This window comes from Natator depressus, chromosome 1 (genome assembly GCF_965152275.1).
Source record: "Natator depressus isolate rNatDep1 chromosome 1, rNatDep2.hap1, whole genome shotgun sequence".
Lineage (NCBI taxonomy): Eukaryota > Metazoa > Chordata > Testudines > Cheloniidae > Natator > Natator depressus.
Genome location: NC_134234.1, coordinates 189,251,871 through 189,277,540, shown reverse-complemented (window position 1 = coordinate 189,277,540; position 25,670 = coordinate 189,251,871). Strand labels below are relative to the sequence as shown.

The 25,670-nt window shown below is 43.0% G+C and overlaps 1 long non-coding RNA gene across 1 annotated transcript; it reads left to right on the top strand.

Moving 5' to 3' along the window:
* The first annotated feature begins 1,047 nt into the window (after window positions 1–1,047).
* Window positions 1,048–25,670, top strand: LOC141984131 (uncharacterized). The gene is made up of 7 exons (XR_012638661.1): window positions 1,048–1,153; window positions 5,569–6,188; window positions 12,606–12,759; window positions 18,800–18,920; window positions 19,529–19,761; window positions 23,370–23,486; window positions 24,759–25,670. It is a non-coding gene; the product is annotated as an uncharacterized LOC141984131 (long non-coding RNA).

The window sequence follows — 25,670 nt, the reverse complement described above, 5'->3', positions numbered from 1 at the left end:
AATAAATGGAGTCTATTTCTGCAAAACACTGTGACTTCCATGAGCATGAATTGCCTCAAACTGGTTTTCCACTGTTCCTGAATATATTTTATTTTTAGACTGAAATTAATGCAGTTCAAAGTTAATGGACTGAGAGCTCTTGTGACTGAAGGCTATTAATTCATCCCTAGAAATAACACAGCAGTGCAAGCTTCCCACACACCACCTCAGCCTTGGTCTGGGGATAGCAGAGCAGAGTTCAGTGTCCAGGGACATTCCGTGCTGGGCATCTCTTCTGGCTAAGAAGCATTTAATAAAATATATTTTCTTTTAATCAGTGCATCATGGATGTCTTTATTTTCTGGGACAAAATTTTTGAATTGGTTTGAGGTCAAGAGATCAGGTGCTAATATCATTACCCCACAGAATCTTTCATGGAATCAAGAAAGCAGGTTAATCTCTAATGTAGTTTCAATAGGGTTTGTTACTTTAGAGATGCAGTTGGCCCAAGATAAGTAGCTGGAGATGCAACTATATTCAGCCTTGACCCAGATGCTGATCTGTTACATTGATGTAAATAAGGAGTGACTCCCTTCAAGTCAATAGATTTAAACAGTGTTAAATTGTTTGAAGGGAATTATTAGATCATTTGAGTCTGGCACAGTTTTTGTCATTTTCCTTTTACCTGTGCTTAAATCTTGATTTTTTTCCCCCATCCCACAGAAGTGACCCTTGTCCAGATGTCATGCTCTTGGGAAAAGTTCCTTGTCTTAGTGCTTAGATTTCCATGAGTCTGTCAAGTACCTGACACTAAGAAAAATATTTAAAGAGGAAAGTGTGTATGTGTATGGGGAGGGCGGTAGACATTAAAAGCACTTGCATAAAAACTTAGGCCTCCTTTTCTCTCTTGGTTGAAATAATATCTTAAATGGATTGCAACACTGTCATAAATATATAGGGAAGGGTAAACACCTTTAAAATGCCTCCTGGCCAGAGGAAAAACTCTTTCACCTGTAAAGGGTTAAGAAGCTAGGATAACCTCACTGGCACCTGACCAAAATGACCAATGAGGAGACAAGATACTTTCAAAGCTGGAGGGGGGAGAAACAAAGGTTCTCTCTGTCTGTGTGATGCTTTTGCCGGGAACAGAAAAGGAATGGAGTCTTAGAACTTAGTAAGTAATCTAGCTAGATATGCGTTAGATTCTGTTTTGTTTAAATGGCTGATAAAATAAGCTGTGCTGAATGGAATTTATATTCCTGTTTTTGTGTCTTTTTGTAACTTAAGGTTTTGCCTAGGGGGATTCTCTATGTTTTGAATCTGATTACCTTGTAAGGTATTCACCATCCTGATTTTACAGAGGTGATTCTTTCACCTTTTCTTCTATTAAAATTCTTCTTTTAAGAACCTGATTGTTTTTTCATTGTTCTTAAGATCCAAGGGTTCTTAAGATCCACCTATGCAAATTGTTAGGATTTATCAAGCGTTCCCCAGGAAAGGAGGTGTAGGGTTTGGGGAGGATTTTTGGGGGGGAAAACATTTCCAAGCAAGTTCTTTCCCTGTTATATATTTGTTAGACACTTGGTGGTGTCAGCAATAAAGTCCAAGGGCAAAAGGTAAAATAGTTTGTACCTTGGGGAAGTTTTAACCTAAGCTGGTAAAAATAAGCTTAGGGGTTTTTCATGCAGGTCCCCACATCTGTACCCTAGAGTTCAGAGTGGGGAAGGAACCTTGACAAACACTATGCAAACAGATGCAAGTACTTTCTTCTGTACATTTTTGTGCACTGATTTTTTAAAAAATCCTTGATTTATTTATACCCTAACCAACGTCTATAGTATAGGAAAACTTCTGAATACAAACATACAGAGGAGCCAGCCTCATCTCTCCCCCCGCCCAAGCTATTTCTCCCTAAAAACTTCATCTCCCTTTCTTTTGCTCTGCATAAAATTAAGCACTATGTTAAGAAAAAATTCTTTATTGGACATATCATACAGTTCTTGTCATGTACTAATTATATAATAGTTGAAATGCTACATTTCTATAGGAATTTATAATCAGAGTATTTAAAGTCACTATTCCTCAATAGAAACTAAATATAACAGTTGGTAAAAGTGCTGGCTTGGCTTGCAGCTTTCCAAGACCTGTGGCCAATGTAAAGTCAATTGGCTGTGAGTTGTCAATGAGCCACCTTAGCTTGAGAGGAGCACCTGGCTCTTAATTCACATACAATGTGGGCCCAAGAACAGTCAAGCCAGAGAGACTGTTCTGCCTTATTTTCTGGCAATTGCCACAACTGTGTGTAACCCTTAATTTCAGGCCTTGAATTGTGCCAGCAGTTTTTGGAGGGGCCAGAATGACATTCCAGCATTTTGCGGGGGAGCTAGAGCACCGTTCCAGTACATCTGGTACTTTTGCTTATAGTACCAGAACTGTGTTCTAGTACTTCTTTTTTTAGTACTTGAGCACTGCTTCATTTATATGCTGATGGAGGCCAAGCATCCAAATACACTCATGCCACCACAGTGTGACTGGGAAATTGGTGTATAATCATTCCACCTTCCAATGGCTTCAGTTTCTGCTTTGACTCCAGAACTTAAGCAGTCTTGACACCTCTATTGATAAAGTATTTGGTTCTCTGATGTCAGGCCTAACAAAATAACTGTTAATTTTGAGGACAGGGATTCTTGATAAAGGGTTACTTGATGCTGGTTTAAACTAGAGTAAATTGTGGATTCTTTTGAAACCTGAAATCTTTAAAGCGTGGTTTGAGGACTTTAGTAACTCAGCCAGAGGTTATGGGTCTATTACCAGAGCAGGTGGGTGAGGTTTTGTGGCCTGCAATGTGCAGGAGGTCAGACTAGATGATCACGATGGTCCCTTCTGGCCTTAAAGTCTATGAATCTATACAACCCACGGGGAGGTGAGTTCATATTAGGGCTGTCAAGCAATTAAAAAAAATTAATCGCAATTAATTGCACTGTTAAACAATAATAGAATACCATTTATTTAAATATTTTTGGGTATTTTCTACATTTTCAAATATATTGACTTCAGTTACAACACAGAATACAAAATGTACTTTAGATTTATTTTTTTATTACAAATATTTGCACTGTAAAAAAAATAGTATTTTTCAATTCCCCCATTACAAGTACTGTAATGCAATCTCTTTATCATGAAAGTTGAAATTACAAATGTAGAATTATGTACAAAAAATACTGTATTCAAAAATAAAACAATGTAAAACTTTAGAGCCTGCAAGTCCACTCAGTCTTACTTTATGTTCAGACAATTGTTCAGACAAACAAGTTTGTTTACATTTGCAGGAGATAATGCTGTCTGCTGCTTGTTTACAGTGTCACCTGAAAGTGAGAACTGGTGTTCGCATGGCACTGGCATTGCAAGATATTTATGTGCCAGATGTGCTAAAGATTCAGGAAATAGCTTTATTGGAATGCAATGGGATGAGGAGTAAGGTGGTAGGGTGAGGGAGAAACAGACTGCAGGGTTTGAGGGTTTTGGGAGCAGAAACAGGCTGGTGGGGGAGGGGGGTTTGGCAGGTTGTAACCACAAGAGTAGACAGAATCTGGAACAGAGTTCTGATTCCTGCATCTTAACATTGCTCTGCTGTCTAGAAAGTAGCTGTGAAACCCATTAGCAATATGTATGTCCCACCACCATCACCCCAAGTGGGTTGTCTATGTCAAAGATAACAGCCTGCTACTGGTATCTGTTACTCAATTAGCTCAAGTGGGTAGAGGTCTGGGCTATGATCTAAAGGTTCCAACCCTGATGATCATAGAATCATAGGACTGGAAGGGACCTCGAGAGGTCATCTAGTCCAGGCCTACCTTCACTCATGGCAGGACTAAGTATTATCTAGACCATTCCTGACAGGTATTTGTCTAACCTGTGTGACAGGGTCAGGCCAGATGGCTACAGGAGAGTGCTAGAAGGGAGATACATTAACCCTAGATTAAGCAGGTCCCTTTTCCCTGAGTAAGATAATGGGCTGTTCCAGAACAATCAGGAAGTTGCTGGAACCAGTTATGGCAGGCAGGCTAGTTAGGACACCTGGAACCAATTAAGACGCTACTAGAATCAATTAGGACAGGCAGACTAATCAGGGCACCTGGTTTAAAAAGGACCTCTCTTCAGTTAGGCATGTGCGAGGAACTGGGAGCAAGAAGGCGTACTGCTGGAGGACTGAGGAGTACAAGCATTATCAGACATCAGGAGGAGGGTCCTGTGGTGAGGATAAAGAAGGTGTTGGGAGGAGGCCATGTGGAAGTAGTCCAGGGAGTTGTAGCTGTCACACAGCTGTTACAAGAAACACTGTAGACAGCTGTGATCCACAGTGCCCTGGGCTGGAACCCCTATGCCCCCAACTCCCCATTGGATACAGGAGGAGTTGACCTGGACTGTGGGTCCCACCAGAGGGGAAGGTCCCTGGCCTGTCTCCCGACCCACTAGGTGGGCCAGCAGAGACTGCTGGGATTGTTCTCCTTCCTTTTTCCCATGCTGGCCAGTGATGAGGTTAGCTGAGTGGACGGCAGGTTTGAGCCACTAGCAAAAATGGTCAAACTGAGGGATGCTGTGAATCTCTGAGGCGAGCAAATCCGCCAATAAGCGCAGGACCCACCAAGGCAGAGGAGGAACACCTGCTCTTAAAAATCTCCAATGACAGAGATTCCACAACCTCCCTAGGCAATTTATTCCAGTGCTTAACCACCATGACAAGAAGTTTTTCCTAATGTCCAACCTAAACCGCCCTTGCTGCAATTTAAGCCCATTGCTTGTCCTATCCTCAGAGATTAAGAAACACATTTTTTTCTCCCTCCTCCTTGTAACAACCTTTTATGTACTTGAAAATTGTTGTCATGTCCCCTCTCAGTCTTCTCTTTTCTAGATTAAACAAACCCAATTTTTTCTATCTTCCCTCATAGGTCATGTTTTCTAGACCTTTAATCATGTTTGTTGCTCTTCTCTGGACCTTCTCCAATATGTCCACATCTTTCCTGAAATGTGGCACCCAGAACTAGACACAATACTCCAGATGAGGCCTAATCAGTGTGGAGTAGAGTGGACGAATTACTTCTCATTTCTTGCTTACAATACTCCTGCTAATACATCCCAGAATGATGTTCACTTTTTTTGCACCAGTGTTTACACTCTTGACTCATATTTAGCTTGTGGTCCACTTTGACCTCCAGATCCCTTTCCGCAATACTCCTTCCTAGGCAGTCATTTCCCATTTGGTATGTGTACAACTGATTGTTCCTTCCTAAGTGGAGTACTTTGATGATTGATGTTGCATGTCAATATGGTTCCACATGATAAAATTTCTGATTTTTCAACTTCTTTTAAAAAGAAATAATAGTAAATTATATTATAATAAACCTTGTTAGAAGAAAGTTAAAGTTGTAAAGTCAAGCACTCAAAAGTTAGGAAATGCCAGAATTAAGGTGCCTGTGCAAGCTTCATTTAGCCCCCTTGTGCATATGCATTATGACACAGATCCACGTCTTGTGCTTCAGAGTTTCAATCTCCATGTGTACTGAAATCCCCCAATATTTTCCTTTCTAGGGTGGACAGTTGACCTACGTCTGTTGGAAACGCTGTGTGACAGACTGACACTATTTTGTGACATCCTGGAAAAACCTCACTGATTTAAGTTAAATGTTACTGAATTAAATTCTGCATCTTTGGAGTTCACTGTATTGAAAATGCAAATGTTTATGTACTATTGTGAGATTCCATGGAATTTATTTAGCAGGAAGACAAGATTAATGTAATCTCTCTAAGCTATGGGGAATTTCAAAGGTTTTATTGGAACAATATGTGTGAAGTGGATTTCCTTAGGAAATACTTGTGTCAGAGGAATGCTAATTCTCACCTTCCAAAGCCAACCTTTGAAACTATCCCCTGGAAATGTTTGCATATATTAGTTCAGACTGGGCTCTCCAGGGTCCAAGAGACAAAGAAAGGACTTTGGGATAAATAACCAGGGATTAGACTAACTCAGGGCCTTCTTCCTGATCCAGGAAATGGACAGGACTCCCCGGTCCACAGAGTGCCACATTCCTTAGAGGGGGGATTCGAAGGACTTGACTTCCTGAGGCCTCATAAGACTGGATGCTCGTTCTAAGCTGAAGCTCTGATGAACTTTTAACTACAAAGACACCCATGGGGAGGAGGTGAGCTTGGTAAGCTTATTAGCCTGCATGTAGTTTCTTTTATTGTTTTAAATATGCTTTCTCTGTAGTGCTTTTACCCTAGGAATAAAAATGGGCTTGCTTAGAAAGAACGGTGTGGTAACTTATATCTGTAGCAATCACTCTGTTATCAGTCTATGAAGAGATTTAGGCAGCCGGTCTGTGCTGGGAAATACACAGTGAAGAGAAGTTACTATGCAGCCTGGACATACCATAGTCAGAGTTGAGTGAGACACAGGTCTCCACCAAAGAGAGGCAACGACTGAAGAGCTAGAAGCTTGAGAGCAGGTGCCCTTGCTGGACCACTGCAAGGAAATACAGGTGCAGTTCTCCTGAACTGTGATATCCTGTGGTGCCACAGGGTAACCAGTATGACCAAGTTGGTTACAGCAGAGATGTCCTGTCAACAGAGAACAGGAGCAAGTCCATCAAGCAGGAGGATGCTGTCCCCATCATGTAATCGAATGACAACTTGTTCCGTCACACAAGCAGTCTTGGCCGAGAGCATTAAAACAAGTCTCTGTCCTTATTTTGCATGGCAAAGCCCCAGCTGGCTTGCCAAATGCATGTTTCAAAGTGTAGAGAAACCCACAAGTTTGCCATGCCACATGGGTGAATGAAAGGTCATCCCTGTTCCAGTTCAGGCTGATATCTGCAATTGTTCCTTGCAGATCTTTGTGTAAACAAGGATTGCTCAGTGATCTTGAAACTAGATCATATGATGATAAATCTGTATATGTATAAAGATTCTCCAGCATCAGGAAAAGCTGAACGAAGTGAGACTGCCAGAAAGTGCAGAATGTTCGTGGGGAGCCATCCATTAAAGAGCAGATGTTTCCTGTCCATAAACAAACCCAGGCAAACCACTTTTCTTAATGTGCTCAGAATAACTGTTGCTTACCTCCACAAAGGACAATGTTCCACCCTGAACCCCATTTAATTTTCTGCCTGAAAAGTAGTGACAATGAGAGAACCTTAGCACTTGTGGGAGGCTTGGCTGTGGTTCAGATAAGCATCAAAAAGTTCAACTGCTTATCTGAAGTTTATCCAAAACCCTGTGGCCTGGAAACTGCACAGGAAAAATACAAGATAGGAGGATGTTTTTGTGAGAGCTGTTAGCCCATTTCCCCCAAACCATTTTAGGTATCAGTCTGGGCTGATTGTGTAACATGGGGTTTGGACTTCATGGGGGCGCACACCTAGACTAGTCAGGCATTTGAGAGAAGAGGCTGTTAGCAGATTTAAGGAAAAGAGGACTATTTAAAAGGAAATCTGTCAGAAGAAGCAGGGCCCTGGAGCTTTTCAATGCAGGGCCTCTTTCTTCCATGAAGGTAGAGGGGGAGGGTTCACAACTCCAAATGGACTTCTTCTGTTGTGCTATCAACTATATGGAATCAGTTTCTGTGTTTGGGGGGAAATTTGTTAATCTGTGGACATTAGTTAGTTTCTTCATTGTTAAAGCAGTTTTAAGGTACATAATCACACTTGTTTGTCTGGACACCAAAATGCATGTCTGGAATAGATTTTTGTTAAACATCATGCTGCATGTTGAATGAAAACTTGTTGAAGATGGAAAGCGCAATAGCCACCCTTCATTTAAGATGAACGTAAAAAGCTATTAAACCCCTTTATGGAATAGATAGCAGAAACATTAGAAGCCACCGCCCAAACTACAGGCCACATGCAAGGCAGGATAGATATGTGAGGCATGTGAGTGGAAGGGTTTAACTGTGGCTGAATGCAAACACAGGGAGGCTAGGTAAAACAGCAAGGAAACCTCAGGGACAGGCAGAGAAGCACTTGTAGCGTGACCTTGAGAAAAAGCTGAGAGCACAAGCTTTTGGATAAGGAACGGGCTAAAAAGAACCTTTGAACTTTAAGCAAAGGAAGAGTGCCCAGTTGTTTGATTCTTACTGTGTTCAGCAAAACAGTACTTTGTACATTCTTTCCAAATAAACTGAATTGTATTAAAGAATTACCTGACTCCATCCATCAATTTCTCCTCTGAACAGAAACGACCCGCAAGGCCTTGAACATCTGCTAACTGCTCAGGGATAACAATATTATTGTTCTCCCCAATGCTGTAATGGTAGCATTTCTGTTTCCACCCACATTCCAACAAGTGAGCCTTCCACAGGCAGAGTTTTTTCACACCAGAAGAGGTAAAGGAAAATTGATTTCAACTAAATGCAATGGCCTAGTCAGGATAAAACCCAATACTACAATCCAGCCTTGCAAGAAGTGGGTGTTACTCTCTTGGCTGAATTTGGGACAGCCAGTCTTGATACTTTGGTTTGGAGGTTTGCTTTTTCTTCAGGTTGCTCAGTCAATTTGACTACCACTAATCTCGGCCCAGCTCTTAGATTACCAGGGAGCTACTTTTCACAAAGTTTCCTGCACACTCTTATCACTACACTGAGCCCTACCTCATTAAATGCTACCACCACTTTCTCTCTTTGCATGAGAAAATCAACAGATTGTGGCACAGTGTTCCCCCCAATTAGCTAAATTCTGCCTTAACTTTCACCTAATCAGTAGGGTTGTTAAACTATAAGTCAGGGCAGAATCTGGACCTATTTGAGAGGTAGGTTCTGTACAGTCTGTTAAAAAGAGGATCTCAACGGAATTCCAGTAGTAGCTGGCTAGGTCTCAATAATTGCAGGAACATTTTTTGACCAAATATTCCAACTCAACAAAGACAATCAAATCATGCCTTCCATAGACAGCTCCTCTCACATTAATGTATCCCCTTGGTATAATGTGGTTTCCAGCACAATTTCATTCCACCTTTAGTTAATGGTCCTAGCTACTAAGCAACTGATTTTGGATGGTCCCATGAATGGTCACTGAAGGTGGACTGTGCTGTTTCTTATTCCAGTCTTGGCTTGCAGGGTATGCAAAAACACATTTAAAAGAGAGATGTTTTCAAATGTCTAAAAATGTTTTGGATTTGGTTTTAATTTGAGGAAAAGTTTCAACTCAGTTCCTATTTTTTCTGAACACAGTCATCCACTTCCCTTCACTTCTTGACTCCTTTTCCCAGTCACGCTGAAAAGAAAAACCCAACGCAAGGGTCCTGGCTAAAGAAACTAGAAAAAGAGTTCCATAATAAAACGTGGGCTAATCTAACCCTCTTTAATTTGTTCCAGAACGGTAATATCAGATGAAAGGGGTTTCACTTACACTAATGGGGTGAGTATTAAATGTCTTGTGACAAGTCTAAAACTACATCTTGCTGATGGCAGGGGAATGAGACAGTGACTTAAACAGTGTTACGCCAGGACTGAATGTGGCCTATTGATATAAAAACAAGTCAGCAAGGAAGCATCTGCTATTTCTCATGGCTTATTGCTTCCCCAGAGTACAAGGCAGGAAATCCAAAATGAGAAGAGGTAAATCCCCATAGAACTGATTTTAAAAAAAGAAGCAGAAAGAGGAGCTTCCTCTTGCTTTACATTGTCCTATTTTCATGCTAGGGAAGAGATTTGCCACGAGAAATAAGATGAATATTGTGGCATTCTGTACCTCAGAATAGCATCCTGAAATCCCCATATTCACCACTGTCCTATGATTATGATGTATTTTGTACGATGCAATGCCTTGTGAGGTATCATTTTAAAAGTCTTGATCTGCTGAACATTAATTTCCTGTTGATTTGTATGTGCTATCATTGTATGTGAAGTTATGAAGTAGAGCTTTATGTGCTATTGAAATATGTTGTGAGATTGGAAGATACCCACAGCCAGCCTTTCATTTGCAAAAAGGAGGGCCTGACAGGCATTGATGGCTTATCAGAAAGAATCCACTAACCCAGAGGCTCCTTAGAGAAGGCACATATGCAATGGAGACTGCTTGACCAATGGTTGGACTGCCTGACCTCCACACCACAGCAAGGGTCTGTCTAGCAGCTGGAAGAAGGTATAAAAAAAGAGACAGTGACATCATCAGTTGCCTCCCTCCCCCCACCTCAACACCTGGAAGATCATCTGGAAGACAAAACCTTTGAATGAGGGAGTTTGGTCCCAGGCTGGAGGGAGGTCCGGTCTTTGTATTAAGGAACTCTAAACTGCTTGTTCCATGTATTAAGGTGGAAGACTGTTTGATTCAAATCTTGCTTAGTCTGTTTAAGTAAGAGTTTAGACTGCTAATTTATTTTTATTTCTTAGGTAACCAACTCTGATCTCTATGCCTACTACTTATAATCATTTACAATCTATCTTTCTGTAGTTAATAAATCTGTTTGATATTTTACCTAAAACAGTGTGGTTTCAGTTGAAGTGCTTGGGAAATGTCAGCTCAGGTTTCAAAAGCTAGTGTGTGTCCATTCCACACTGAGGGAGTGGTGAACTAATTAATGAACTTGCGCTGCCCAAGGGATCCTTGAGAAAGGTAAGATGGTACAGTTCTGGGGTGTAGGGCTGAAGCTTGAGGGAACTGGCTGGAGCCTCTCTATTGTTGGTTCATACGTGGCGGGGAGATCATTTGTGTAACTCAGTTGGGTGTGTCCCTGCCTGTGGATGGCTGTGTAAGTGCTTGTCAGGGGCTTGTAGCTTTACATTAACATCACAATGTGAGGGACAACCCAGGCTGGTGAGTTTGGAAGGCTCAGTGGTCCCACAGTTCACGTTGCACCCTGGGGACCCTGCCACAAATATAAATGTTATGTTTTAAAATACAGCACACTCCTGTCCAGTTATTGAATGAGCCCCATTTTCAGCTACATAATCGTAGTACTTAATGTTATGTCTCCTGTTGAATGTCATTACTGTTCTTCATTTTTTAAAATACTGAGCACTGCTCCTCAAAATAAACATAAAAATCATAATTAGAAGTTTTGTATGTCAGGCAGCCAGAATAAGTGTTAAATTGCTTTAGGGCCCTTAAATGTGTTCATGGCTTTGTGGCTGCTGTTTCTTTGATTTCAAGTCAAAGTAAACCTGATAATTATTTGAAACATTTATCATTCCTGGTCTTGTTCATTTGATCTTGGAATCTTGGTAAATACTCAGTGATGCAATTGTGGGCTCAGTTTAGCAGCAGGGACTTGATTCTCTTACCACACATGCTAGTTATAGGGTAGTGTAAATTGTGACAGACCCAGACCAGTGGGATACAGGAGTCTGGTAGAAGACAAATATACTGGCCACTGGATGAACAGTTTTCTGTTCCCTGAGTGACCAGAGCAGGGGCTGCACTACAGCAATCAAGAACCTGCTAGAACCAATTAAGACAGGCAAGCTAATTAAGACACCTGGAGCCAATTAAGAACATACTAGAATCAATTATGGCAGGCAGACTAATCAGGACACCTGGTTTAAAAAGGACCTCCCATCAGTTAGGGGAGGGTGTGCAAGGAGTGAGAAGGCATGCTGTTGGAGGACTGAGGAGTACAAATGTGATCAGGCTTCAGGAAGAAGCGCCTGAGGTGAGGGTAAAGAAGGTGTTGGGAGGAGGCCATGGGGAAGTAGCCCAGGGAGTTGTAGCTGTCACGCAGCTGTTACAAAAGACACTGTAGACAGTTGCAATCCACAGGGCCCTGGGCTGGAACCTGGAGTAGAGGGTGGGCCCGGGTTCCCCCCCATCCTCCTCAACTCCCTATTTGAGACAAGAGGAGGTGACCTGGACTGTGGGTCACATCAGAGGGGAAGGTCCCTGGCCTATTCCCCCAACCCACTCGTTGGGTCAGCAGAGACTGCGGGGATTGTTCTCCTCCCTTTCCCCATGCTGGCCAGTGATGAGGTTAGCTGAGTGAATGGCAGGTTTGAGCCACTAGCAAAAGTAGCCAAACTGAGGGTGGCTGTGAATCTCTGAGGCGAGCAAATCCACCAATAAGTGCAGGACCCACCAAGGCAGAGGAGGAACTTTGTCACAAAATCCATTAATTGATGTGAGACCAGAATCAGGCCCCAGATGCTAAATAAGCTTCCGCCAGGTCTCAATTTCTGCACAAAAGCACCAGGCTGCTACTGACCATGTGAGATGCTCCCCAGGGGTACCCAGCATTGTGAGGCACCTCAACACTACTTGCCCTTAGCATGAAGGAGTCTTGTCTTGCCTGCTGTGGCTTAGCTGCCTGAAACCACCAGCCTCTAGCAGGAAAAACGCTGCCTTCCAGGCCTCCACAGGCCTTGCTCTCTCTGTGTAGGTAGCGACAAGCATACACCAACCCCCAAGTCCTTGGGCAACCATTGTGTTAGCTTACAATGATTAATATACATGCCAACAAGAGAGAGAATTTTCATACCTCTGTTCTGGAGGAGCTGGTCTAAGGCATATCATCTTTTGATGACCTGCTTTTACCTTATATGCTCAAGAACAACATTTTTTGGTACAGATACATAACTTACTACCTGTACATACATTTCACAATGATATTGATGACCTGTGTTACACTGGCTTTCATTTGAGACCTCACAGGCCAGTCTCTGGTGAACCAGAATGTACATAACAGAATCGGAAGATACCTGTACAGCTCTACATCAGCTTGTAAATTGGCATTAAGAAGTTCTTGGGCCACACCAGGATTGGTATAGATGGGTTAATTACAGAAGACCACAAAAAGGTAAGAAATGGCGTAAGTAAAAATTCAATCTGTAAAAAACTGAAATTAGAGGCCTTTCTAGTAGCAGCCTCTAAGATTCCTTGTGACAGGAAGATTATAAAATGTGAGGACGCTTCTCTGGATTTACTACTTTGCGGTTTTCTTAACCAGTTCCTGAGGCTTTTTGCCAGTCCAGATACACCTAACCACGGCCCCCTCTCCGCTTCCATGTAGTCAGGCATATGGAAAAAAAGTTGGTAGCATTTGTCAATATTCTAAAAATCATAGGACATCATTGTTTTTAAAAAGGAGATTCTCTCAAAGGGGGAAGACCGGTCTTTCCCCACAGCCATCCAGTACCTGGCTATCTTGAAGCTCATCCTTTATTCAAAAATCTATGCAAAATGCTAAAATCTATATTCCTGTAATTCTAAATACATACACATCCTGTCTAGCCAATTACAATGGAAAATTAGGAGAAGCTGAAAGCAGAGCCTCTGATCCTATTGAAGTTAATACTAAATGTAGAAAAAGTGCAGAACTTAGTAGTGGGAGATAACTGATAGAAGAAAGGCCCTGGCTTTGTAATTAAAAAGCAGCAAATCACTGTGTGGCCAAAAGTGTAGTTAATTATATTACTGTCCCTTTTTTGTCCCAAATAGTTCTCCAATATTTAAGGCCCTGCTGGGTTGTTTCCATTAGGAGGAGAAATTCATGACAGGTGTCAGGTCTCCTTTTTGGTGCAATCCCATTAATTTACATATACATTTATATTTACATATAAATAGTCCCTTTCCCTGAACTCAGAAGTAAAACATAGGAAGCAGTTTCCTTGTCCAGAAATCCAAGTCTGCCTTTCCAGTGAGTACTGTGCCCAGAAGTAGCTCTGGCTTTCATTTTCCTTCCAAGGACTTGTTCATCATTGTATCTCTTCCTGTCTGGAAGCATTCTCCTTGCTTTCTGGTTGCTTTCTGTCTCTCACACAGACACACAGAGGTATAATCAATCAATGCTCCAGTCTCTGTATTTGCAGTCAGTGCCCAGGGAAACCTTTCAGTCCACATACCTTAGATTCTGCTGAGGCCTGACCATGCTGGCTAGTGCCTTCAGGGATGGTGGCTTCTATTGTTTAAGCTATTGTGACATAAAAGGGCATTTAATTGCTCCTTCCATTTAGCCTGAATTAAAGGAACTTAATACACGTATCTACTTCAACCATGTCTGTGACTGATGGCAACCATTCACACTTTCCAGCATAACACATCCACTAATAGTTGACTGAAGATAACATGACAGAAAATAAGCTGCTGTCTTCACTCTGTTGGTCCCGTGCACCAATAGGCAATCAATCCTTGAGACTAGGAAAGACTCTCTGGAGATTCAGATGATTTGCCAAAATAGAAACATCGGAATTTGGGGTTCCAAAATGAGTTTCCTAGCACCTATTGGTTACCCTATGGAAACATCAGCCAGTAATCTATTATACAGAAAAACAGGGTTCAAGCTAAAGTACAAGCACCATTTTTCCCTTCCTTTGCATCAATACGTAAGAATCTTGGCTACTGCAACATGACTTGTGATTTGGGCCATATGGTGTCTGAGAACCAGGTGGAACACAGATTGGCATAAAATGAGAAAAGAGGGGAACAATTGTGGGTTTTTTTTTAACGTTTAGAGTAAAGAACGACGTACGTGAACATTGTCATACCAGCCATTATCAGCAGCAGCGCTGGGCAAACTATTCACAGTGAACAATTCACTCAGTGAATGTAGCCTTTTAAAAATGTTTGTTTATCCACAAACAGACTCTGCTCTTTATAAATGTGTTACTGATAATTATTCAGTGTATGGTTCATGGAACCATATTTTCTTATTAAATGCTAAAGAACTATTTGCTGTCATAGGGACTTCCAAGTATTCACTATCTGTCATTTGTGCTGTGAGTTGTCATCTAAATCACTGGTTCTCAACCAGGGGTATGCATACCCGTCAAGGTACACAGAGCTCTTCCAGGGGGGTACATCAACTCATCTAGATATTTGCCTAGTTTTACACAACAGGCTATATAAAAAACACTAGTGAAGTCAGTACAACCTAAATTTCATACAGAGAGAATGAGAAAGTAAGCAATTTTTTAGTACTAGTGTGCTGTGACACATTTGTATTTTTATGTCTGATTTTGTAAGCAAGTATCATAGAATCATAGAATATCAGGGTTGGAAGGGACCCCAGAAGGTCATCTAGTCCAACCCCCTGCTCGAAGCAGGACCAATTCCCAGTTAAATCATCCCAGCCAGGGCTTTGTCAAGCCTGACCTTAAAAACCTCCTAAGGAAGGAGATTCTACCACCTCCCTAGGTAACGCATTCCAGTGTTTCACCACCCTCTTAGTGAAAAAGTTTTTCCTAATATCCAATCTAAACCTCCCCCATTGCAACTTGAGACCATTACTCCTCGTTCTGTCATCTGCTACCATTGAGAACAGTCTAGAGCCATCCTCTTTGGAACCCCCTTTCAGGTAGTTGAAAGCAGCTATCAAATCCCCCCTCATTCTTCTCTTCTGCAGACTAAACAATCCCAGCTCCCTCAGCCTCTCTTCATAAGTCATGTGCTCTAGACCCCTAATCATTTTTGTTGCCCTTCGCTGGACTCTCTCCAATTTATCCACATCCTTCTTGTAGTGTGGGGCCCAAAACTGGACACAGTGCTCCAGATGAGGCCTCACCAGTGTCGAACAGAGGGGAACGATCACGTCCCTCGATCTGCTCGCTATGCCCCTACTTATACATCCCAAAATGCCATTGGCCTTCTTGGCAACAAGGGCACACTGTTGACTCATATCCAGCTTCTCGTCCACTGTCACCCCTAGATCCTTTTCTGCAGAACTGCTGCCTAGCCATTCGGTCCCTAGTCTGTAGCGGTGCATTGGATTCTTCCATCCTAAGTGCAGGACCCTGCACTTATCCTTATTGAACCTCATCAGATTTCTTTTGGCCCAATCCTCCAATTTGTCTAGGTCCTTCTGTATCCTATCCCTCCCCTCCAGCGTATCTACCACTCCTCCCAGTTTAGTATCATCCGCAAATTTGCTGAGAGTGCAATCCACACCATCCTCCAGATCATTTATGAAGATATTGAACAAGTAGTTTAAGTGGAGGTGAAAGAAAGGTGAAGACAAATCAGATTCCTGAAATGGGCACAGTACTCTGGAAAGGTTGAGAACCCCTGACCTAAATCACATACTATCATTTCTGTTCCCTGATTGCATGATTCCTATGCTCACTTAGAGCTTTCAGAGTGGTTACTGTATCACCTCCTTAGTAAATATTTGTTCACATATTTGCTTTCTGTTTCCATGAACATTACTACAAATGACATTCGCAGAAATTGAATACAAGAGGTTGCAAATTCTGCGAAAGAGGCTTTTTGGCTTTATTTAACTGAGTATACAGAATAGTTTGTTTAGGTATTTACCCAACCTTAATGACCTGTACTGACATCTCCAGCTTTGCTAAATGCCACCCACATGCCTCAACAGGTGGGGGAACTTGATTAGGCCAGTGATGAAAGGGAACAGTCCCAGCAGCTAGAGAAGGAGACACTCACTGAGGAACACCAGGTAGCTCCTCTCTCACCAGAGTCTCTGGTACCCATTGACTAGCTAGGGGGAAGAGGGTGCTGATTGGCCAGCGTTCCCCAGCTCCCAGGATTTAACCTGCAGTGGGAACCAGGTGGAGCCTCTTCCGGCTCCATTCCAGAAGCCCCACCCTGAACTAGGAATGAGAACCTGGCCTGACAGATGCTGTGGGTCTAACCAATAGCCTGTTGTGGTGGGGTCAGGAAGGATTTTTTTCTTTCATAGTCCAATTGGCAGAGGACCAGGGAGTTTTACACCTTTCTTGCAGCACCTTTGAGTCACAGTGGGTTAAGTAGGAACGTGCTTTGTACCTAACTGGGGTACTTGTGATGAATTAACAATTCAACCTGACTTGGGGCCAGTTGCCTGTGCAATTAAAAGGTTAAAATGAACAGTTCCCAGAGGTAAAAGACCTGGGATTTTGGTGATGGGCCTTGGGCACCGAGGATTGTTATACCAATAAAATAAAAACCAGCAGGAACTTATTAAAGGGGAAAAGGCAAAATGCCACATTTTTTTGTGAATACAGAAAGAATCATAGTAAGCAGTTAGTTATAGCGATAACATTCCATTCAATTTCATATTTATTCACACATTCATTCATACACACACACACATGTTCTGCAAGGTTATCATAGTTACCAGCCTTTAGAGTTGCTCATGCCAAGCCACTGGCCAGGTGGCCTGGACATGAGGAGGAAGCAGAGCCTTGTCAGATGCTCATCTGATGCTCCTGGAAGTTGGTTTGCAGAATCAGACCCCAAAGTTCTCACTTTCTAGAGTCCATTTTTATAGGAATTTCTTCCTATGCCAGTCTATGGGAATTGCTTCATCATGCTGTTGCTGAATCAATCAGCAGACGGCACATTCCTGATGGCTCCGTGCTGCCAGATGTTATCTTGTTCTTTGGTTCTCCCATCTTTGAGGCTGTTGGGTGGATTCCAGTCTGCCCTCCGGGGGTCCTCTGGTTATTTCCACTTGACGCCTTCTTCAGCCGATGGACACTGGATTCTTAGGCTGGCACCTCCCTGATCATTCAGTTATTATCCACACCAAGCATCCATCCACATACATCCTCTCTCTCGATTTTAATCACAATTGTTAACAAAGCGAGATGACTACAACAAAAGGGTGGGGAGTCTCTGGGTGCTGTTTCTGTTGTTACAGAGTATTGCTTTGAGTCTCTCTCTGTGTGAGTAGTTGTTGTTGTTCTCAAAGCAATTCTTTGTAACAGACTCTGTCGTAGAATGTACTAACACAATTAGGAGCTTGCAAGTTTCACACACAGAGGGAGAGGAACGGTACCAAAAACCAAGAGACCTCTTAATTAGTAATACCCTGGAATTTAAACTATGGGGAATCACACTCATTTGTGATTTTAATACAGAACGTCTTTAATATGATCCAACAGGATAGGGTGAGACCTTGTGGCCTTTGCAAGTTGAGGTCAGATCCTGTGGCCGTTGGAGGCCAAGGTCCTCACTTCTCAGCACCCTCTGTCCCCCTTGCAGGGGGAATATGGGGAGGTTGCTAGGACTCAAAGTGCTGAGTCCTGGGGGTAGACTGAGAATAACCCATGCTGAATTAAGGGTTGTATGGCAAGGAGCATAGGTGCTGGAACTTGGGGTGCTGCTGCACCTGCTGGCTTGAAGTGGTTCCCATTATAAACAGCAGAGGTTCTCAAACTGGGGATTGGGACCCCTCAGGGGGTGATGAGGTTATTACATGGGGGGTCGCGAGCTGCCACCTTCCACCCCAAACCCTGCTTTGCCCCAGCATTTATAATGGTGTTAAACACTTTTTAAATGTATTTAATTCATAAGGAGGGTTGCACTCAGACTTGCTATGTGAAAGGGGTCACTAGTACAAAAGTTTGAGAATCACTGATATACAGGGTTTACAGTTTGGTTCAATGGCTCTCAGCACCCCCACTAAAAAATTGTTCCAGCACCCCTGGCACTGGAACCAATTAAATGCTTGGTATAGGACAGGATGGGTGATGGGTAAGTAGCACCCTCTCCCTTGTACTAAAGTTTTAATAAAAGTTGCAGCCCACTGCTGCTTAATTTCATGTATGTGACTGGCCTCATTTTGCCACTGCATCCACATCAGTTGGACTGTGTAGTAAACTGGGATCTTTACAGCAGCAAACCTTTGGCGGAATTAGGTTTTTTTGCCTCTTGAAGCGTCTGTGTTTTCCTCTTGGTATAATAAGGAGCTGTATAACTATGTATTTATATAGAGCGAAGCAGTCATGCAGCTGTTAAAATTAGTGGCAGATCTCAATTTTCTCAGGATTTCCACTGCATGCCAGGAAGTCAGCTTTCATTCCTTCTCCCTCTTGTCCCAATGCAGACCTCTATTACATTAATGCCAGACACATGAAGTAATGTTTAACAGAACCTTGCTGCATTTTAACTTTCAGAAATCTTGGCAGCCTATCTAGAAGGAGGTGTGTGGGGGCTGGAGCTTCCACTTGGAGAAGAAGAGAGCTGTAAAGCTGAAGCATTCGACGTACATGTACACTTTTTTCCTCCATTAAACTTGTAAGTCCTCAAAGCAAGTTAACAATTAAATAACTCAGAAGTAAAGTTACCATATGGATCCACTACTGACCTTTTTCCTTTTTATATTTCCTAATCATTTGGCTTACACTGGCAACTACTACTTTTAGTGGGGCTGATTTCACATAGCTGCTGAAAATATATATACTTTTAGCATTGCCAAGATAATTTATTTCTCATCATTTTCAAAGGATTTGTTTTTTCACTGCTTAGAATAAACTTCAGGGAGTTTGAAATGGTTTTCTTACCAGTTCTCTCCCCTGTGCTCTTCCCCCCGCCCCCCACCCCCACCCCCACCCCGGCATGCACACATGCTTGGTGCTCGGCTGTGGTGTTGTAAGGTTGCTCACGAGTGCTGAGTTAATGTTTCGAGGAACAAAAACTAGTCAGGTTAGGAAAAATATACATGCAATTTTGCAACCAGGTCCGAAGAAAGGAAGAGAAGCCATTCATGGCTTCCCTTTTCAGATTTCGGTGTCCTTTAAAGTAAAAATTGTACAACATTGTATATATTAAAAAATCTTATTGGTTAAAAGTTGCCATGTCTTAATTTCTTGTGATATTCTGGATTATTTTATTGCTTCCTTTAGGCTGAATTCTACGTTAGGCGGTGAGAATTTCATTTACAGTGTGTAGAATCATGGCCCTTGGTATGAACTGGATCAGAAAGAATATACTGACTTCCTGTGTACACAATCTGCACAGCCTGCAAGTAGACCCTAGATGATCATTCACTGGAGTGTGCTGACATGTTGCCACTTAAAGCCTCAACTATTGAACAAAGTGGAGAGTAAGAAAAGCTAGTCTCTGTAAGTCCCTGGAGGTAAGTTCCTTAGCATATTCACTAGTAATAAGCTGAAACACCCTGCAGTAAGCGCTGATTTCCCTTTGATAACAGGCCTCATCCTTGTGGGTGCAAGATGAGGATCTAGGGACACCCTGTTGCTCTCACAGATGGGGGTTCCCAATAACCAAGTGATGCAGTAGTGCTAAAGGAAGGACCAGTTATCCAGGGTGCATCCCTGACAATGTTGCAAAGGTGTTTTATATAATAGTATTGAATGGGAAACTGCATTGTATTCCCACGGTTATTGTGGGAACCACAACAGTGAAATAAATGGCTCTTGTATAACTCCATTATACCTGGAATGGGTCTCAGTGTCCCACATGCTCAGAGCAGGAAGGGCCCTGAACAGAGGAAGAGAAGAACAGGATCCATCTGAGCCTGGCACTAGGTTTCCCTGGTGACAGGTATGTTCAGGAAAGGAGCTTTACATGCAGTGTCTTCCCTTCACATGCCAGCAGGATGCCAGTTGCAGAAGTTGGCCTTGTCCTTCAATTGGTTAAAGAATGGGCAGAGGTTAGAAGCTGGCTTCTCCCCCCCAGCCCTAACTAGTTAGAAAGCTGGCAGAAAATGCTCCTCCTCCTTTCCCTCTTCCCCCATATGGTCTGGCAGAGCCTGCATTTGTTTCAGGCTTTTGTTGAGGAGGTGGGCTGAGACCTGGGAGGTAATTAGATGGTGGGTGGTTATTACCTTGGCCGAGTGTTGTTTTAGTCTTAGTTAGTTTTACATGGGACACTTGTGTGTATTCTGGGTGTTTGTCCTTGGCTTTTTAATACATTGGATGTTTGTGAAAGCACCAAGAGTGGTGGAGGTGAGTGATTTATGTATTTGTTTTTAATGACCTCTATCAGAGAAGAAACAAGATGCCTAAGATTGGAACATGACTCCAAAGTTTAGATGCTGCCAGACTTCAGGCTTTCTGAAATAAGAATCTTGCAAAAGGTTCTGAAAGTGAACCAATCTGAATTACCAGAGGGAACAAATTTCACTTTGGGGGACCATCTACCGAGACCTCCCACCCTCCCTCATGAGTGCACATTTAAAGGCTGTCAGCAAAAGCACCTCAGCTGATCTGTAGGATGGTGCACATCAATAGACATTCTAGAGGGACTTTTATTTTCACTTCAATTAAAACACAAAACGCTCAAAACAAAGAGGATGAAGTGTTTAGTGATGATCTTTTCTGCTTCCCAATGGAGGCATGTTGCATATTGTGTCATGCCTCTTGACTCCTTACTGATTAACTTACTCCCAATTTCACCTGAATGAGCTAGAGGGAGGGAAAGGAATGAGTCACAAGTAATTTCTGCATAGGCAGGAACGCAGATCAGTATCTAACCTAATATAGGGCTCTGTGTTACATAAAATGGTTAGAAAATAGAAGTGTGATCTTGGGACCAGAGAAAATGAGGCACAGGGAGAGAATGGGGAAGAGGAGGCAGCCTCCTGGGAGCTGGTTGCAAAACTGATAGAGGAATGATGGTCAAATGGCTAGGACAGTAGCCTATCCTCAAAACACCTGGGTTCAACTCCTAGCTCTCCCTAGACTTCATATGTGACCTTGGGCAAATCACTTAATCGGTGCCTCAGATACTCTGTAGGAGTGTTTCTCTACCTAGTGTGATGATAAAATACATTAAAGATTGTGATGCACTTTGATACTATAGTGATAGTTACAAGCCAGGGGTCCAGAAAACTGCCACAGCTGGAAGAGACATACAATACAGAGGGGCCTCCAATAAGACCACTGACATGGCTGAACGCGGCCTGGTGAGACCTGTGGACCTATATTTCATTGCACTCTAGTAGATTGATGGACTAGAAGATTACCAATGGGCCAAAGGTTGACCTTGTGCCCATATATTGGATTTGGAATTAAGAATAACTGAGTTAATCTTTCTGAGCCATTGTAATTACTATATTTGAACCACTTCTTTTTCTGCTGGTCCTAGCAAAGAAAATTCATACTTCCTAGACATGAGTGATTGTTGACCAAAGACCTGTTTGTGGAGCCCCGTCCCTGGAGTGCCTACAAGCTGGCAGTTCATGATACCAAATATCTAAAAGATACTCATGTACAACAAAACTTAGTGACACCCTGCAGTGAGGTTAGGTACAGTATCAAAGCTTGATTAATTGAACCATCAGTAAGGCTACAAGGCTTTTGTCAGGAAGGAAGCGGAAGACCTCCATGGCGGCTGGGAGCTGTGGCGGCAAGGGTACCCCTGCAACTCCTTGCCGCCTGCAGGCTGCGTGGGTACCTGGTAGCTCCCTGCCGCCACAGCAGCAACGGGACCCCCACAGCTCCCTGCTGCCCTCCTCTGCCACAGGCGGCAGGGGGATCCTTGCAGCTCCCCACCACCATGGGCAGCAGGAGGATTGCCGCAGTTCCCCCACCCCCTCCGTTGGGGGCAGGGGGACCCCCAGAGCTCCCAGTCTGGGTGGAGGGGGGACCCTGAAGCTCCCAGCCACCTTGCAGCGGCCCAAAGGCTTCCCATTTTGTAATGGATATTTTTGGTAAAAGTGAGGGACAGATCACGGGCTTCCATTAATTTTTCTTTATTGCCTGTGACCTGTCCATGGCTTTTACTAAAAATATCCATAACAAAATCTTAGCCCTAAGATCTGCCCACTCCCATACATGGAAGCATGCTCATTCTGGAAGGTGTGGGATGGAGTTCTTAATCTGATTAAGAAACCCTGATACCCATATCCAAATTAATGGATCAACTATCTGGTGACTCAAGAGGACCAATTTCCAGCCTAAATGTTAGCAGAAATTCCTTTGATCACTGATCATTGTGGTAAATAATTATGAGTTATTTATCTTGATGGAGACACTTTGATGTAACCACTTAGTATTGACAGAAAGTGAATTAACTGGTTAACGAATCAAATCTCTATCAGAATGATTCCGTAATAAAGCTAAACTTTACCAGCTGAGCAGTTGGTAGAAGAAGAATTGACACTATAATTGCTTTGTGAAGCTGAACAAAACTTCATGGGAGTGGAAGGTAGGATTTGCCATAACAGACCACACACTGGCCTTCAAGTTCAGAATTCATCTCCAGAAGTGGCCAACACCTGATGATTCACAGGAATGTAAAACAATACCACCTCCCTACCTTGCAGTAAGGGGGGACCTAGACCTAGTTAATTGTGTAAAGCTGTACACCAGAAGAGGTGGATGGAATTCCTTTCTCGACTCCTGCAGCATGATATTTGATTACCCTTAACTTACTTCAGTAGCTTTCTTGTAACAAATTGAGGAAGATTCAGCCCAAGTTACAGGGACACATCTATTGATTTGAACTTAAATTTAGATTGTTTTTCTTGTTGCTTGATAAAACTTTGTTGTATTATGACATAAATTATTGGGTGTTTTTATTTAGCTCGCCATGACCAGTGTAATTTGTGAGTGCTTTTGTCAGCAGAAAGGTCCTATTAAATACAGTGGTACTCCAAACTTGAAGTACTGGAGAAGGAATGCAGACTTTTTCTCAGCAAACAGTCATGAAGAGCCGTAAAATATTCTAACGTGTTTCAGTAACTAAGAGTATATAGTGAATGTTTGCTCTCCAATCCAGCTCTCCTGTGTGGTGCTAACTGAAGGGGTCATGACTTTGTGAATCTGTCATCAGTGTTACATGGGACTGACTGCGTAGTGTAGAGACGCTGAGGATGGGACGCAAAAGGCTACAAAGGTGAGAGACTGAAGGTATTTGATGCTTCAAGAAAAGTCAATTCTTAAAGCTTGTTTACACATGGAATTATTCCTGATTTAAATATTCCTGATTGATTCCATGTGTGGACATTCTCATTCTGGAATACTTATACAGTGTATAATCTGAGAGTAGTTGACAGCTAGATTTTTTTTATACATGATGCCCTACTTAGATCTACAATATCAAGTAAATGCACTCACTTATTTCCTTTCTGTGTGTAAATTCTATTTCAAAACAGAAGTCCTAGGGATGATTTTTGCTTTGCTATGTGTGCGTGTTGTCTAAGAGTGTGAGCAGGGGACTGTGAGGCAGCAAGTCACTCAATCCATCTCCAAGGCACAGACTGATAAAGTTACAATGAACTAAGGCCACTTTACTCTTGAATGAAAACATCCACTTGGGAAATATCTGGGGTGGTGTTAACGCTCTTTCATTTATGTTCATTTACTTCATAACTTTAGCTCAGTGGTGCTCAAACTTATTTGATCCTGCCCCCCCCGCCCCTTCTTTGTGTCTGTAGTCATCTAAGCCCCCACCCTACAAGTACCTATGCCGCCATCAGCTCTGAAGGCAGAGTGGAAAGCAGCAGCTGCCAGCCGACACCCAGCTCTGAAGGCAGCACCGCGCCAGCAGGAGCACAGAAATAAGGGTGGCAATGTAAAAAGTTTTATTTGTCAATATCACTCTTCACAGCAGACATAGCCCCTTATTGCCACCCTTTTGCGCTGCTGCTGCTAGCCTGGGGCTGACAGCTGGAGCCTGATACTTCCCCATGAGGGAGTGTGGGTGTGCGTGGAGAACCTGAGCCTAGGTGGCAGGGCTCTGGCTCTCCCTCTCCCTTTTATCCCCGCCTCCTGGGTGTACATAGCCCTTCTGCATGAACCCCAGCCACCCATGGCTCACAGCCACAGATCTTAAAAAAAGCACACAGCTTGGACCTCCCTTGACACATTTCCTCCTGCCCCTCCCTTAGAAGGTCCGCCATATAGTTTTAAGAACCACTCCTTTAGTTGATTCACCTTAACTTTCCAGGTTTCAGAGTAACAGCCGTGTTAGTCTGCATTCGCAACTGTTGCATTGCCAAGAGTTCTGCTTGTATGCCTGCTAATTGACACTTCACTTGTAAGCATTGGGTACCGAACTTCATGCTATCCAATGAAGTGAGCTGTAGCTCACGAAAGCTTATGCTCAAATAAATTGGTTAGTCTCTAAGGTGCCACGAGTACTCCTCCTTTTCTTTTAACTTTCCAGGTATGTCTGCACTGTAATCAGAGGTGTGACTGCAGCTTGAGCTAGCTTTGACCTAGCTAGTTCGAATAACAATAGCAGTGAAACCACACAACACAAGCTATATACCCATGGTCCCAGACTGGCTTGCCATGACTTCACTCACTGCTTTTGTTACTTGAGCTAGCTTGATACCAGTTAGCTCTGTGTTCTTGGGGAACCGGGGTGCAGTATCCAGCTTGTCTGACTCATGAAAGACACCCCCAGCCTTTGTTTAAACCAAAACTCATCAGAGAAAAAGCTTGCAGAGAGCAAGGAGGAGCGGATGGGAGACACACCTAGACCTCTCCTGACAAGGGTGACAAGATTAAGAAATCTCAATTAGCATACAGAATGGAAAACAGAGACAACTCCCCTAGCCTCATCTGCATGAAAGATGGGACAGGGAGACATCTCAATTTGCATACAGAATGGAGAACGGAGAACCGCACTGAACTCTGGGACCAGAAAAGCAGGGACGCACTGCATCATGGGAATCTCTGCTCCAGATGTTAATGAACCTATGCCTGCGCACACCCAACTAATATCCAAAATACTGAAGCAGCCTAGTTGCATTGTGAGCTCCCTGGAAGAAAACACCCAGAGCCAAGAGTAATCAGCTCCTTTTGTCTAGCCTAAAGAAAACCCTTGAGTCATCAGTTTACCTATAAACAAATCTAGTGTTCTCCCTGGAACCATTGTATTTTCTCTACAAAAATCCCTACTCACCCTCCAGTCAGGGTTCTGACTCAAACTCTGCATCTGTTCCACTGGGACTCCATCACCTGACTGATTGTGCTGGGGGCTCTGCCAGTCTCCTATCTTCAGGACCCTGAGCTGCTACCATCACCTGGGAACCCTGACCAGTTCACGCTTCATGGAGTGATGAGATCTCCC